At 46.1% G+C, this 17,110-nt stretch overlaps 2 non-coding genes across 2 annotated transcripts; one reads left to right on the top strand and one right to left on the bottom strand.

Moving 5' to 3' along the window:
* Positions 1–1,857: 1,857 nt before the first annotated feature.
* Positions 1,858–1,949, bottom strand: trnar-ucg (transfer RNA arginine (anticodon UCG)). The gene is given in 2 exon segments: positions 1,858–1,893; positions 1,913–1,949. It is a non-coding gene; the product is annotated as a tRNA-Arg (tRNA).
* A 5,408-nt stretch (positions 1,950–7,357) lies between these two features.
* trnaw-cca (transfer RNA tryptophan (anticodon CCA)) lies at positions 7,358–7,429 on the top strand. Its single transcript has one exon. It is a non-coding gene; the product is annotated as a tRNA-Trp (tRNA).
* The last annotated feature ends 9,681 nt before the right edge of the window (positions 7,430–17,110 follow it).

Genomic DNA, 17,110 nt, shown 5'->3' with positions numbered 1-17,110 from the left:
CTCCAACTTTTATACTCGATACTCCGATTTATAAAGGCCAATGTTCCAAAGGCACTCTTTACGACCCTATCCACCTGTGACGTCACTTTTAGGGAATTCTGTACCTGTATTCCCAGATCCCTCTGTTCAACTGCACTCCCTCCAACACTTAGCCAGCTTTCCATTAAATACAGCTGTGCTAATCGTCTCCAATGTTCCAGACGATAGCAATTTGCAAATGCTGCCGACTCAATGATAATTTAATAGTGATTTTTATGGTGGATTTAATGGATAAATTTCGAGGTCTATCCTATCTTACCCCATTATTAATTCTTCATATTGCCCTGTTCCTGCAACACTGACACTTGATTGTGAATGTCTTCCCTCTGTTGAAGTTCTGTTTTGCGGCCAGTAAGTGTCAGCACACTCGGGTAGAGCCAAGCTCACAGATCAGAGAGTGACAAACAGACAAGAATTGTTTGCATTCTATTGGTGGTGGGAAGTTTTAACAATACTAATATTGGACGTGGCTTTTAATTACATTTATTTTGTAACAAACAGTTGTTATCGCTGTCTGTCCCTCGATTCCAGGATGACATCCACTCAAGGCCGTGAGTGACTGCTCTGGGTCTTCATGTGAGTGAACAGGTCGATTCTCGGCCCACAGATCTTTGGACACATGGGGCAGGATGTCCCACGGGAGAGTGGGATCCGATGCGCAGGATTTGCTTCCTGTTACTTTCTTCTCTGCCGCTATTCTGCCTCATCATTAAGATCTTGTGACTCAAAACATGCTGCAGCTTGGGGACAGGTTTTGGCCATTTTGAACGAGGAGTAACAAACTCCTCATCAGCATGAACGCTGCCTCGCTTCAATCCGGAGGATGTCGGGATAGCATTGCTGATGGAATTTCTCTCACATTCTTCAGAGTCGCTGATATACTGGTAGTAGTTACATCAGTGTGCTAAAACCGTCAGCTGTCAATGAGAGTACGATGCATTCTTATCTCCCCTCTCTGGTCCATTTTATCGGAAGCAAAATTCTCAAAATCTTTCACTAATTTAAAGCCCAGCACAGCCTTGTTATTACAAGAGAAGAAAGATCCAAACTGTCACTCCTTTACCAGGCCTGTCCTTTTTACTGAATCAGTATTTTTATGGGCTGTGGGTGTCGCCTGCAGGATCAACAGGAGAGGAAAGAACGCGCTTGCAGACAGTTATAGTTGTCCTTCCCTCGTTGCCCTTCGACTGAGAATGGATTGTTCGGCTATTTCAGAGGGCAGGTAAGAGTCACCCACATTGCTCTGTGCCTGGAGTCACATGCAGGCCAGACCAGGTAAGGAGGGCAGATTTCTTGACCTAAAGTGCACTGGTGAACCAGATGAGGTTTACAACAATCGACGGTAGTTTCAAGGCCGCCTTTACTGAGACTAGTTTTCAATTCCAGATAGATCAAATCGGTGAATTGAAATGTCATCAGCTGCCGCGGTGCGATTCTCTCAGTGGCCGCAAATATTAGTTCGGGTTTCTGGATTACCAGCCCAGTGACATTGACTTTCATTCGTGTAAAGAGAAACAGTTCGTTCAGTTCATTATTAAACCTCTTCCTGTGGAGACTAAAATTCCCTCCACAGAACTCTATTAAACCGATTGCTGCAAAGCCTGTTGCTCCATTCGGGAACATCAATGATTTATTAAGATCACACAGATAAGATTGATTCATTCGGAGCTCAATAGAATAATGAGCTGAGAAAATTGAATGAACAAAACGACAAGGAAATACGTTCTGAAAAAGCAATGTTTGCAAGAAAATGCATAACTTTCAGCTGACGAGTGACATCGCGGTTTTCAGGAAATACCACCATATTTCAGCATAAAGCGACCGCGACAGGACTCGAACCTGCAATCTTCTGATACCATCGCCCCCATGATCACCGAAGTCAGACGCCTTATCCATTAGGCCACGCGGTCAACGCATGAGGCAATGCAGCGGGTGTTAGCACCAGTTGAATAACTACTGTGGTTGTATTTTTGGTCAGTTCTATTTTGGCTGCTCCCCTGATTTCCAGATACCAGAAAATTGAGAGGAAAGCTCCAGCTGCTGTAACCTGCAGTAAACTAAACACTACTTCGAACAGTCTTGGGTGCCTGTCTGTGTGGAGTTTGCACCTTCTCCCCGTGTCTGCGGGGTTTCCTTCTGGAGCTGCGGTTTCGTCCCACTTTCCACGAGGTGAAGATCAGGTGGATTGGCCATGATAAATTGACCCTTCATGTCAGGGGGATTAGCAGGGTAACGAAGTGGGGTTACAGGGATAGGGAGGGATTCTCTGTCGGAGAGTCAGTGCAGAATGACTGGGTCGAATGGCCTCCTTCCGCACTGTCGGGATTCTGTGCCTCCGACACATCCTGACTTAAATATTTAATACCTGTCTCGGAATCCTTCTGCTCGCAGCTAATGCAGCAACTTCCCGCTGTGCACCTTAGTTCAATTTGTTATACTCTTTACACATCTCTTACAGCACCATAGAGTGATAGAGGTTTACAGCATGGAAACAGGCCCTTCGGCCCAACTTGTCCATGCCGCCCATTTTTAACCACTAAGCTGGTCCCAATTGCCCGCGATTTGCCTATATCCCCCGACACGCATCTGACTCACGTAAATGTCTAAATCCTAAATCCAAAACAACATTGTGCCTATCTGTACTATACCTCTGGCAGCTTGTTCCAGACATTCACCACTCTATGTGTAAAACAATTGCCCCTCTGGACCCACTTGTATCTCTCCCCTCTCACCTTAAACCTCTGCCCTCTAGTTTTAGACTCCCCTACCGTTGGCTATCGAGCTGATCTATGCCCCTCATTATTTAACCAACCTCTATAAGATCAACCTTAAGCCTTCTACCCTGCAGAGAAAAAAAAGTCATGATGTGTAGGCCTGTGTTTCACCCTCTCTCCACTCACATTGTCTGTACCTTTGAGACTTGATTACCTGTAAAGACTCGCATTCCAACCATTATTTTGTAATTTGGGTTTGTGTCTTTATATGCCCTGTTTGTGAACTGAAATCCCGCTCACCTGATGAAGGGGCAGCGCTCCGAAAGCTTGTGTGGCTTCTGCTACCAAATAAACCTGTTGGACTTTAACCTGGTGTTGTGAGACTTCTTACTGGGAAAAAAGTCCCAGTCTATCCAGCCTCAGCTTTCACTGCTTCCATACACACATAACCTTGTAATATAGCACTGCTCCCAGAGACACAATCTTGTGATATAGTACTGCTCCCAGAGACACATATCCTTGTAATATAGCACTGCTCCCAGAGACACATATCCTTGTAATATAGCACTGCTCCCAGAGACACATATCCTTGTAATATAGCACTGCTCCCAGAGACACAATCTTGTGATATAGTACTGCTACCAGAGACACATATCCTTGTAATATAGCACTGCTCCCAGAGACACATATCCTTGTAATATAGCACTGCTCCCAGAGACACAATCTTGTGATATAGTACTGCTACCAGAGACACATATCCTTGTAATATAGCACTGCTCCCAGAGACACAATCTTGTGATATAGTACTGCTACCAGAGACACATATCCTTGTAATATAGCACTGCTCCCAGAGACACATATCCTTGTAATATAGCACTGCTACCAGAGACACATATCCTTGTGATATAGCACTGCTCCCAGAGACACATATCCTTGTAATATAGCACTGCTCCCAGAGACACATATCCTTGTAATATAGCACTGCTCCCAGAGACACAATCTTGTGATATAGTACTGCTCCCAGAGACACATATCCTTGTAATATAGCACTGCTCCCAGAGACACAATCTTGTGATATAGTACTGCTACCAGAGAAAAGTAACCTTGTAATTGCTTCCTGGGACATGTAACCCTGCAATTCAGCACTGCCTCCAGGGACCACGTAATCTTGTAATATAGCACTGCTCCCAGGGACAGGTAACCTTGTAAGATAGCGCACTCAATCCCGTTTGCTGCAAAGAGATAAAATCCGAATTATCCAACCACACCTTGTAGCTAATATTCGTCATCGCTGGATCCAAACCAGTAAATCTTCTTTTCATCCTCCTAAGGACCCTCATACACTTTCTCAAGTACGGTTACCAGGTCTGGGTGCAATCCTCATGCAATCGCAGTTAATCGGAGCTTTATAAAGATTAAACTTCCCAGTTTTTATACTCAGTGCCTCCATTCATGAAGGCAAGGATCCCATTCAATTTGAATTGGAATGGGAGAGTTTGTGAGGAGAGAGAAACACAGAGAGGCTGGAGGAACCGGGTGCTGACAGCAGCTTCTCTCTGCTCCGCCCGCTCTCTGACTTTAAGTTGCTCTGAGCCGCCACCACTGGTTTCATTTCGGATCCAGTCCTGACCCTTGACACACATTTTCCACACACTCTCGGATACCATCTTGTCAGTTTGGGGCATATTGTACCAGAAATATATCCTGTGCGTGAACAAGACAACAGCCGCTTTCTGAATGAGCTGCTCAGTTCGGTTCAATTTGTCAAGAAATTATTCGACGTCTTTTAAAGCAACACCAATTTGGCTGCAAAATTCTCTAATCTCTGAATATATTCCACCACGTTTTCGCTCGTGTTTGGATTCCTGTGCAAAGTGACCACTTAATGCATAGACATTTTGAAATCAATTCCAACATGGAAGTTCCACTGATGTCTTATGTTTCTCAAGAATCCTCTTTAACGTTCCAACATGATTATCCCTCCCTATATTCCACCTGCTCCTTCCATTCCCAAACTGTTAGAACCAGGATTTAACCAATGTGTTTGAATGAATATGATGTTATATCATCTAAGCAGCATCTTGAAGTTCTCATTCATTCAATGCATTTTGATTCAATGTATTTCTTATGTTCGGTGTGTCATTACAAAGAGCAAAGAACAAAGAAAATTACAGCGCAGGAACAGGCCCTTCGGCCCTCCAAGCCTGCACCGACCATGCTGCTCGACTTAACTAAAAACCCCTACCCTTCCGGGGACCATATCCCTCTACTCCCATCTCATTCATGTACTTGTCAAGACGCCCCTTAAAAGTCACTACCCTATCCGCTTCCACTCCGTCCCCCGGCAACGAGTTACATAAGAATCTTCCTCTGACATGAGACCTTGTTTAGTCCTTGTGCCTTGATGCTGCTATTTTCTTTTCACATCATGATTTTTCTAATGGAAGTTACAAGGCAGAATCCATTCGGCCCGCCTTGTCGATGCCAGCCCGAGGATACTCATTGCCCTTTCCCAATTCCAGCTTCCTGCAACCGGCCCAAATCACTGATCCAGTTCTTTAGAAATAAAGACCACTGAAAATTACGATTCATTCTCGTTGGCTGCCCCGGAAAATAAAACAAGTCGAATGAAAGGGTCCGAACGTGCAGCAGGGAAGCCACTTCATTTTGCGCGTCGAGCGCATTAACCACTCAGCCATCGCAACCACTGATTCGGCAAAACGATGGAACCACCTCAGTAACGTTCATATTAACTTCATCAGGCACCTGGATTATGCAGAGCACAATGTGGGAGCTGGAATTTGTTCGTCTCCTTTCATTTGGGATCCTTATCTTTGGCTGAAAACTCATTTATTAGTTCAGAGACTTTATTTCAATATTTGTTTCAATACTCGGAAATTGAAGGCGAATTTTCCGTCCAAAAAAAAACCTAACTTGTTATGTTATTACCGTTTTGAAACGCAAGAGGCCGTGGATAAGATTCTAAACAATTACTTAATATGATGGTTGGGAATCGAACCCGGGTCAACTGCTTGGAAGGCAGTTATCCTCACCACTATGCCACCATCGCTCTGTTTAAGGGATCGTTATTTTCGTTTGTTCTAATTACGAACTACCTTAGTTGCTGATTGAATCCAGTGTTATAGGTAGGCACAGTCCAACGCCGGCATCTCCACAGTATCTGTCTGCCCAGAGCACAGGTTGTAAACTGAACTTGGCTTGTCTCTTTTTTCTCGACATATTCACCCAGTTTATACTGTTGTTTCTGACAGTGAAATCATTGATTAGTTTTGAGGCCTGTTCTTTCATTTCAACAAAGTTTCCACTGAAAGCAAATTGAAGCAGGATTTTCTATTCGCAACTCATTGATCATGAGAACATTTAGTGAATTTTATTTTCTTTCTGACCTGACCTTCTGTTCTGACCTGCGATAGCTAATTAAATAAATCACCGCTGTGATGGGCCAGGAGCTGACCCTTGGTCAAATGCTCGCACAGACACCACTGCACCACCATCGCTCACCTGGCTCTGCCACCCTTTCTGTATTCACAGAACGAATACACAAGCAATGAAGTGGCGTAGAAATCAGAGATTAGAGAATCTGACATTCCAGGTCTGACATTTTCCCATAGATCGGGATGAGCTGGGCCGCCCAGTCAGAAAGCAGATCCCTGGGACATGGAATTTGATTAATATCATGTTTTACAATCATTTTAATCGGTAAACACCACGTTGATGTTATTTCACTCCGACCCAAAAATGTTCTGAAGTGTTGCCATCACCTTGTTGCACAACTCGCGTTCAACCAGGAGATGGCAGCAATGAACAATAATTTAGATTTCCCGTTTGTTCTCCGCACATCTGGACAGGAATGGAGCTGCTGCTGCCCGCGGAGCTGGTCAGGCAAGAGGCACAGATACTGAGCAACTGCACCCGCTCCAAATAGATTCACTAAATTACTGAATAAACAAAAAACAAGCGCCACTGATCTTTCAAGAAACGATGACAGTGTCTCTGAAAGCATTAACCCAACACCTCTTAAAGAACCAATTAGCTCTGACTAATTCATCATGCAGAAAGATGCTGGAAAATCTCAGCAAGTCTGACGGCATCTGAAGAGAGAGTAGAGCCAATGTTTCGACTCTGGATGACCCTTCGTCAGAGCTGAGAGGAAGAGAGTCAGCAGAGATTTGAGGGTAGGAAGGGGTGGTGGAATTGGACGAAGGGGATGTAAATCAGCTGGCAGAAGGCGATGACCATCAGTTCGCCCTTAATAAGTGGCCAATATGGACACAGAGCAAGCATAGCCCCGACGAGAGGGCGATTCAAACCCACGCGGGCAGAGTACAATGTGTCAGCAGCCTTAACCACTTCACCACCGAGTCACCAAACCACTTGTTGTGTTTTTTAGCACCCATAACAAAAAATACATTTCTCCCACAGGATAATGTTGTGTTTCTGCTCCCTGGTCAATCTTGGTTCGCTGTTTCTCTTCCATTCGATGTAAATCCACAGAAAGTAAAGAGGGACACTGTCCTTGCAGGTCCATGTTTGCATTTCAATTCACAGAAAATAACCCAGATGTAAAACGCATTTGGTCGTGTGGGTTTGTGGCGCAACGGTAGCGCGTCTGACTCCAGATCAGAAGGTTGCGTGTTCAAATCACGTCAGGCTCAGTAGGTCTTTGAATTTTTATCTGGGTAAAGTTGATTGTTGGCAAATGTTCCGAAAGGATAAATATCAAACTGTGATAAAATGACATTTTAGGTATGTTTCCTGTTTACACGCGCAGCTTATGTTTCTACTCAGTCTTTAAAATTAAAACAAGGCCCACAGTCCAAGATGGATCCAGGGGTCATCAAAGGGGAAAGCTGACTGGTGGTGATTTAACCGGAGGATTCAACCTCAGGCAGTGAGCAAGGCGAAGAAGCCAGGACGTTCATCAATAATTTCAGGAGAACAGCGACCCTGTCACGGCAACCTCTGCAAGACGTGCTGGATCATCGACTTGGATACCACCATCACAAGTGAGAGCACAACCACCTGGTCCATGGTACATACTCATGCGACTCGGCCAACGTTGCCTACGATGTGGAATTGCCGGCGTTGGACTGGGGTCGGCACAGTAAGTGGTCTCACAACACCAGGTTAAAGTCCAACAGGTTGATTTGGCAGTACGTTGCCCCTTGACGTGAGTCACCTGATGAAGGGGCAGTGCTCTGAAAGCTCGGGCTGCCAAGTAAACCTGTTGGACTTTAACCTGGTGTTGTGAGACGACTTAACGTTGTCTACCTCATAAATCTTTCCTTGATGCCTCTTTTCAAAAGGACGCTCCTGACATGTATTCCAATTTCCTGAAAGTAGGGTGCCTCCACCTCCACCCTCAGTGTTTGACTGGGCGCTCAACTGAGTCCCTGCACCTCTGCCCTCACCCCTTCCCCTCCCAGAGCCACCATAGGCTTCCAAAAGATAAAAATGACGCACGGATTGTTTTTTTCCAACAGTTCAGTCAATTTCTAATCGGAACTTTCAGTCAGTGATCAGCCTTCGGGAAATGATGAAAGAGAATAAACAGCATCAATCACACACACTGCGAGGAAGGCTCGAGACCTGCGCGGGAAAACCCTTCTTGGATTCCAAGCCCGATGCCTTAAACACTTGGCTACCGCAGCTGTAACGGAAGCTTGTTTATTAACAGCTGATTTCTTCAAACTTGACCTTTGAATGTCTCCCCAGACAATGAAGAGAAGTTCAACACGCTATCCATTGCGCCACAGACCCACACCTGGAGCAATTATTCCCCATTCTTCCATGGGAATTTCTGACTTTTTGGAACTGACAGTTCAAAATTTCAGCAATTGGACAGTGATTACATTTCAAAGATCATTTATTGTCAGTGAAATGTTTTGGGACGTCCTGTGGGTGTGAAAGGAGCTGCTGAAATTCCAGTCGAACTCTGAAAGGATACAGACAGGTTGGTGGAATGGGAGGACATGAGCAACATGAAGAATGAAGTGATTCATCTTGCTGGGAAGAATGCAAAGACTCAATATAAAATAATGCTTGGAATTCCAAGGGGCGCAGGAACAGTGGGAAATGGGTGGACACGTGTATAAATCATTGAAGGTGGCAGGACAGGTTGCAAGAGCCGTACACTATCCTCGGATTTAAAAACAAAATCAAGGTGTCGATGCAAACTTACTGCAAAGATAATGCAGATATGCTATTAGATAGCACATTAGATATTCTCAACCTTGCCCGTCGCCTGAGGTGTGGTAATCCTTATGTTAAATCACCACCAAAAATCTATCCACTTTGAGGGTCATTTGTGACTGCGGCGCTTTTACCTTTATATCTGTGTCATATTATTTGATTTTATTTGATTTGACTTATTACTATCACATGCATTAATATACAGTGAAAAGTAATGCTTCTTGCATGCTATGCAGACAAAGCGTCCCCGACACAGAGAAATAAAGGACAGTGTGCAGAATAAAGTGTTACAATCAAAGCCACGGTGTGGCGAAAGATCAACCTAATACGAGGTAGGTCCAATCAAGTCTGCTGGCAGCAGGGAAGAAGCTGTTCTTGAGTCGGTTGGTACATGTCCTCAGACTTTTATATCTTTTTCCCAATGGACGATGGTGTAAGAGAGAATGTCCAGGGAGTGTCACTCCTTGCTGTTAGCTGTCTGATTTGCCAAGGCAGCGAGACGTGTAGACCAAGTTAATGGATGGGAGGCTGGTTTGCGTGATGGATTGGGCTACATTCACGATCCTTCGTAGTTTTTTTGCAGTCTTGTACAGAGCAGGAGCCATACCAAGTTGTGATATAGCCAGAAACAATCCTTTCTCTGGTGCAGCTGTCTGTATTCAGCCTGTGTTTTGCATTATCAGCTGCTGCATGAGCATTGGGAACTTTCTGATTCTTTCTGATGGAGAGGATCCTGAGGGACAAGATTTATGAGCATTTAGAGAGGTTTAGTATGCTCAAGAATACTCAGCATGGCTTTGTCAAAGGCAGATCGTGCCTTACGAGCCTGGTGGAGTTCTGCAAAAATGTGACTAAACACATTGACGAAGGGAAAGCGGTAGATGTGGTTTATATGAATTTTAGGAAGGCGTTCGATAAGGTCCCCCATGCAAGGCTTCTCGAAAAAGTGAGAGGGCATGGGATCCAAGGGGCTGCTGCCCTGTGGATTCAGAACTGGCTTGCCCAGAGGAGGCAGAGAGTGGGTATAGATGGGTCTTTTTCTAAATGGAGGTCGGCCACCAGTGGTGTGCCCCAGGGATATGTTCTGGGACCCTTGCTGTTTGTCATTTTCATAAATGACCTGGATGAGGAAGTGGAGGGATGGGTTGGTAAGTTTGCCGATGACACGAAGGTTGGTGGGGTTGTGGATAGTCTGGAGGGATGTCAGAAGTTACAAAGGGACATAGATAGGATGCAAGACTGGGCGGAGAAGTGGCAGATGGACTTCAACCCAGATAAATGCGTAGTGGTCCATTTTGGCAGGTCAAAAGGGATGAAGGAGTACAATATAAAGGGAAAGACTCTTAGTACTGTCGAGGATCAGAAGGACCTTGGGGTCCGGGTCCATAGGACTCTAAAATCGGCCCCACAGGTGGAGGAGGTGGGTAAGAAGGCGTATGGTGTGCTGCCTTTATCAATCGAGGGATTGAGTTTAGGAGTCCGGTGATATTGATGCAGCTATATAAGACCCTTGTCAGACCCCACTTGGAGTACTGTGCTCAGTTCTGGTCGCCTCATTACAGGAAGGATGTGGAAAAGATTGAAAGGGTGCAGAGGAGATTTACAAGGATGTTGCCTGGATTGAGTGGCATGCCTTATGAGGATAGGCTGAGGGAGCTCGGTCTTTTCTCCTTGGAGAGACATAGGATGAGAGGAGACCTAACAGAGGTATATAAGATGTTGAGAGGCATAGATCGGGTGGACTCTCAGAGGCTTTTTCCCAGGTTGGAAATGGCTGCTACGAGAGGACACAGGTTTAAGGTGCTGGGGGGTAGGTACAGGGGAAATGTTAGGGGGAAGTTTTTCACACAGAGGGTGGTGGGCGAGTGGAATCGGCTGCTGCCAGTGGTGGTGGAGGCAAACTCAATAGGGTCTTTTAAGAGACTCCTGGATGAGTACATGGGACTTAATAGGATGGAGGGTTATAGGTAGGCCTAAAAGGTAGGGATATGTTCGGCACAACTTGTGGGGCCGAAGGGCCTGTTTCGTGCTGTAGTTTTCTATGTTTCTATGTTTCTACCAGTGAAACTGTACGTGTGCAAGTGATTTGTTTTCACATCGGTCACCAGTGGAGTGCCCCAGGGATCTCGTCTGGGACCCTTGCTCTGTGTGATTTTTATAAATGACCTGGATGAGGAAGTGGAAGGATGGGTTGGCAAGTTTGCTGATGACACAAAGGTTGGAGGTGTTGTGGATAGTGTAGAGGGATGTCAGCAGTTGCAACGAGACATAGATAAGATGCAAGACTGGGCGGAGAAGTGGCAGATGGACGTCAACCCAGATAAGTGTGTGGTGGTTCATTTTGGCAGGTCGAATAGGATGGAAGAATATAATATTAAGGGTAAAACGCTTGGCAGTGTAGAGGAACAGAGGGATCTTGGGGTCCAGGTTCATAGGACGCTCAAAGCAGCGTCGCAGGTAGAGGCTGTGGTTAACAAGGCATATGGAATACTGGCCTTCATCAATAGAGGAATTGAGTTTAGAAATCGGGAGATAATGCTGCAGCTGTATAGGACCCTGGTCAGATCCCACCTGGAGTACTGTGCCCAGTTCTGGTCGCCTCATTACAGAAAGGATGTGGAAGCCATAGAAAGGGTGCAGAGGAGATTTACAAGGATGTTGCCTGGATTAGGTGGCATGCCTTATGAGGATAGGTTGAGGGAGCGAGGTCTATTCTCCTTGGAGAGGCGAAGGATGAGAGGTGATCTGATAGAGGTTTATAAGATGTTGAGAGGTATTGATAGAGTGGATTCTCAGAAGCTTTTACCCAAGGCTGAAATGGTTGTCACGAGAGGCCACAGGTTTAAGGTGCTGGGGAGTAGGTATAGAGAAAATGTTAGGGGTAAGTTTTTCACTCAGAGGGTGGTGGGTGCGTGGAATCGGCTGCCGGTCGTGGTGGTGGAAGCGGATTCGATTGAGTCTTTTAAGAGACCTTTGGATAGGTTCATGGAGGTTAGTAAGATAGAGGGTTCATGATGAGCCTAGAAGGTAAGGAAATTGTCCGGCGCAGGTTGTGGGCTGAAGGGCCTGTTTGTGCTGTAGCTTTCTATGTTTCTATGTTTCTTACTGTGCTTACCGCAGTCCAACGCCGCCATCGCCACATCATCGATTTACTCCACCATTGATGGTCGTGCTTTCACCTCTCTGGGCCTCAGCTCTGGAATTCCTCTCTCAATGCCTCTGCTTCTACCTCGCTTTCTTCCCCCTTCATTTCCATCACATTCCTTTTATTTCCTCCTTCCTTTTCCGCGAATTTCACCTTTCGCACCATCTGATTTTGCGCAGTCCCGTTGCCGCTTTAACTGCCGTCAGCGATTTATAGTTGTAGAACTGTAATTTTAGAGCGGTTCCGCTTTAAGGATTATTCACACCCCTCCCCCAACCCCCCCCCCCCCCCCCGAGAATCCAGCGCTCTGATTGGTTTCATCACGGATCGAATTGTTTGACGCAATGACGCTGGGATGGGATTGACGCTCCGGGAGTCGAGCAGTTCCGCATTGCGATTGGTGACTGAGTTGCGGAAGTACATGACAATTGGCTGCTGCAGATGTCAATCAGCCTGTGGGCGGGTGTTGAGCTAAGCACCTCGCTATCTGATTGGTCTGAATTTGTGCCGTCATGTTCATTGTTCGTGCTGATGGCAGACGGATGGAGCTGACGGATTGGATGATGTAACTGTCACTCAGTGATTGCAGAGCGGCCATTGGATAACAGAGTTGTTGATTAGTTTAATGAGCTGTCGGTCAGAGGGCGGCGGCTCTGATTGGACAATAGGCCGCTAAAGGGGGCGGGGATTACCCTATGTCCATCAGACACCGGGCGGAGCGGCCGTGAGTGTCCGGCCAGTGGCTTCAGTCCCCGGGGGCGGTGCCCCGGATGGGGGAAGGGATTTGGCAGCAGGAATCCCGTCCCGACCGGCTGTAAATCCATAGCTCAGTGTTTCCAATGGCGGCTTCCTGTGTAAACATGTCACTCTCAGCAATGGCGGCTCTGCAAACCGCCTGGAGTCAGACCAATCAGCACAGATCCTGGGATCTTCCCGTGCTCTGTGTGTGCGGCTCAGTGCCACACTGGGTTAGAGCATCTCACACTGCACAACCGATATAGATCCTGCTGTATAGATCCTGCTGTATCCTTCGACTCTCCTCATCGCTATCCACAATTTCACCAATCTTCGTGTCGTCCACAAACTTACTAATCAAACCAGTTACATTTTCCTCCCAATCATTTATACATATTACAAGCATTAAATTCCGAGCACTGACCCGTGAGGAACACCACCAGTCACAGCCCTCCATTCAGAAACGGACCGTTCCAATGCAACCCTCTATCTTCTATGACCGCGCCAATTCTGGATCTAACTTGCCAGTTCACCTGTGATCTCGTGCTCACCTTCTATACTAGTCTGCCGTGAGGGAACTTGTCAAAGGCCTTACTGAAGTCCATGTATACAACATCTACTGCCCTACCCTCCTCAATCATCTTTGCCACTTACTCAAAAAATTCAATCAGGTTAATGAGACACGATCTCCCTTTCACAAAAACATGTTGCCTCTCTCTAATATGTCCATTTATTTCCAAGTGGGAGTAAATAAAAGTTCGTTAGTTGGGGGGGATCGCTCTCTGTTCATCCAGAGCGAGGCAAAGAGGTGTGTTTTTGTTTCAGAAGTTTTTGGGCTAAGAGATTAAATTTTAAGCTATTTTTCGCGGGATTTATTTATTTATTTCTTTCTTTAAAACGCAAAACCGGAAGTGGCCGCGGGGTGTTCTGCGAAGGGTTTTGATTTTCTGTTCAGCGCGGGAGGTTTAAAAGCAGGCCCCACTATTTAGCGGGCAGCGTCATTAATGGGCAGTGGAGTGAGAGGGAGCTGAGTGAGAACTGAAGGGCTTTGGCTCATCGGGCTTAGGCGGTAAGGGCAGGGCAAGGTAGGTTAAATTCGTAGTTAGTGCCAACGTATACTAGGTAATTGGAATGGAGGGACATGTAATGTGCTGTTTCTGCATGATGTGGGAACTGGTGGACCCCAAGGTGATTCCCAGTGAACATATCTGCAGTCAGTGCTGGGTGCTTGAGGAGCTCCAGCTCAAAGTAGACGAACTGGACTCAGAGCTTCAGACATTGCGACATATCAGGGAAGGGGAGTGTTACCTGGATAATGTGTTTAAACATAGAGTCACACCCCTTGGACTAACTAACTGAGCCGGGGTTCAGGGACAAGTGGGGGTGGCTGCAGGTGAGGCAGGGAGTGGGGGGAAGAAGGCAGGGAGTGGGGGGAAGAAGGCAGGGAGTGGGGGTAAGAAGGCAGGGAATGGGAGGAAGAAGGCAGGGAGTGGGGGGAAGAAGGCAGGGAGTGGGGGGAAGATGGCAGGGAGTGGGGGGAAGATGGCAGGGAGTGGGGGGAAGAAGGCAGGGAGTGGGGGGAAGAAGGCAGGGAGTGGGGGGAAGAAGGCAGGGAGTGGGGGGAAGATGGCAGGGAGTGGGGGGAAGATGGCAGGGAGTGGGGGGAAGAAGGCAGGGAGTGGGGGGAAGAAGGCAGGGAGTGGGGGGAAGAAGGCAGGGAGTGGGGGGAAGAAGGCAGGGAGTGGGGGGAAGAAGGCAGGGAGTGGGAGGAAGAAGGCAGGGAGTGGGGGGAAGAAGGCAGGGAGTGGGGGGAAGATGGCAGGGAGTGGGGGGGAAGAAGGCAGGGACTGGGGGGAAGAAGGCAGGGACTGGGGGGAAGAAGGCAGGGAGTGGGATACAGGAGGTAGAGTCCCAAGAGCCTCAGCCCCTGAATCTGTACAACAGGTTTGAGATTCTTGCTACCAGTAGGGACGGGAACGGGGACTGCAAGGAGGACGAGCAAACTGCCCATGGTGCAGGGAGCCGTTGAGGCAGAGGAAGTAAAGAGAAATATAGTGGTAATTGGGGACAGTGCAGTTAAGGGCATAGACACTGTTCTTTGTGACCAGGATAGAGAATGCCGTAGGTTGTGTTGCCTGCCTGGTGCTCTGGTCCAAGATGTATCATCTGGGCGGCATAGGAACTTGGAGTGGGAGGGCAAGAATCCAGTTGTCGTGGTCCATGTAGGTGCCAATAACATAGGCGTAACAGGAACAAAGGATGTGCAGAGGGAGTATGAAAAGCTAGGAACCAAATTAAAAAGCAGAACCAACAAGGTGGTAATATCTGGATTACGACCTGAACCACATGTGAATTGGCACAGGGTCAATAGGATTAAGGAGACGAATGCGTGGCTCAAGGATTGGTGTGGGAGGAATGGGTTCGAATTCATGGGGAATTGGCACCAATATTGGGGCAGATGGGACCTTTTCGGATGGGATGGTCTTGGTCTGAATCATGCTGGGACCAGAGTCCTGGAAAATCGTATAACTCGGGCGTGGACAGGGCTTTAAACTATTAAATAGGGGGGAGGGTGCAGGGGTATGGGGAATTACACAATCGAAGGTAAAGGAGAGAGTACAAGTGCAGGTTAATGTTGAGGACATTCAACTAGTTAAAGGAGTAGAGGGCTCGGGAGATGTTAGTAGCGTTTCAACAAACCAGGTCCTGATTAAGGCTGGCATAAAGACACTTTGCCTGAATGCATGAAGCATTCGAAACAAAGTAAATGAGTTGATGGGACAAATCCATACAAATGAGTATGATCTCGTGGCCATCACAGAAACGTGTTTGCAGGGTGACCGGGACTGGGAACTGAATATCCAGGGTTATCAGACATTTAGGAAGGATAGACAGGTAGAAAAAGGAGGTGTGGTAGCTCTGTTAATAAAGGATAATAGGAAGGATAATAGTAAGAGTTTTAACAACACTTTGATGTTTGGGTCCTCACTGTCCACGGAGATGGTGCCAGAGGACTGGAGAGTGGCGAATGTTGTTCCTCTGTTTAAGAAAGGGAATGGAAATGACCCTGGTAATTATAGACTGGTTAGTCTTACTTCGGTGGTTGGTAAATTGATGGAAAAGGTCCTTAGGGATGGGATTTACGACCATTTAGAAAGATGCGGATTAATCCGGGATAGTCAGCACGGATTCCTGAAGGGCAAGTCATGCCTCACTAATTTGATTGAATTTTTTGAGGAGGTAACTAAGTGTGTTGATGAAGGTAGGGCAGTTGATGTCATATACATGGATTTTAGTAAGGCGTTTGATAAGGTACCCCATGGTCGGCTTATGATGAAAGTAAGGAGGTGTGGGATAGAGGGAAAGTTGGCCGATTGGATAGGTAACTGGCTGTCTGAGCGAAGACAGAGGGTGGTGGTGGATGGAAAATTTTCGGACTGGAGGCAGGTTGCTAACGGAGTGCCACAGGGATCAGTGCTTGGTCCTCTGCTCTTTGTGATTTTTATTAATGACTTAGAGGAGGGGGCTGAAGGGTGGATCAGTAAATTTGCTGATGACACCAAGATTGGTGGAGTACTCGTACATGTACTTGTATTTGTGCATGTACTTGTATTTGTACATGTATTTGTACATGTACTTGTATTTGTAGATGTACTCGTACATGTACTTGTATTTGTACATGTATTTGTACATGTGCTTGTATTTGTACATGTATTTGTACATGTATTTGTACATGTGCTTGTATTTGTACATGTATTTGTACATGTATTTGTACATGTACTTGTACATGTACTTGTATTTGTACATGTATTTGTGCATGTGCTTGTATTTGTACATGTATTTGTACATGTACATGTATTTGTACATGTACTTGTATTTGTAGATGTACTCGTACATGTACTTGTATTTGTACATGTATTTGTACATGTGCTTGTATTTGTACATGTATTTGTACATGTATTTGTACATGTGCTTGTATTTGTACATGTATTTGTACATGTACTTGTACATGTACTTGTATTTGTACATGTATTTGTGCATGTGCTTGTATTTGTACATGTATTTGTACATGTACATGTATTTGTACATGTACTTGTGCATGTACTTGTATTTGTACATGGATTTGTGCATGTACTTGTATTTTTACATGTTTTCATACATGCCCATGTACTTGTACATGTACTTGTATATGTACGTGTGTTTGTACGTGTATTTGTACATGTACATGTATTTGTACATGTACATGTATTTGGACATGTTCTTG

The sequence above is a fragment of the Mustelus asterias genome, chromosome 31 (genome assembly GCF_964213995.1).
Source record: "Mustelus asterias chromosome 31, sMusAst1.hap1.1, whole genome shotgun sequence".
NCBI classification, from domain to species: domain Eukaryota; kingdom Metazoa; phylum Chordata; class Chondrichthyes; order Carcharhiniformes; family Triakidae; genus Mustelus; species Mustelus asterias.
Note: the sequence above shows the minus strand (reverse complement) of the source record. Positions and strands in the feature narration are given on the sequence as shown.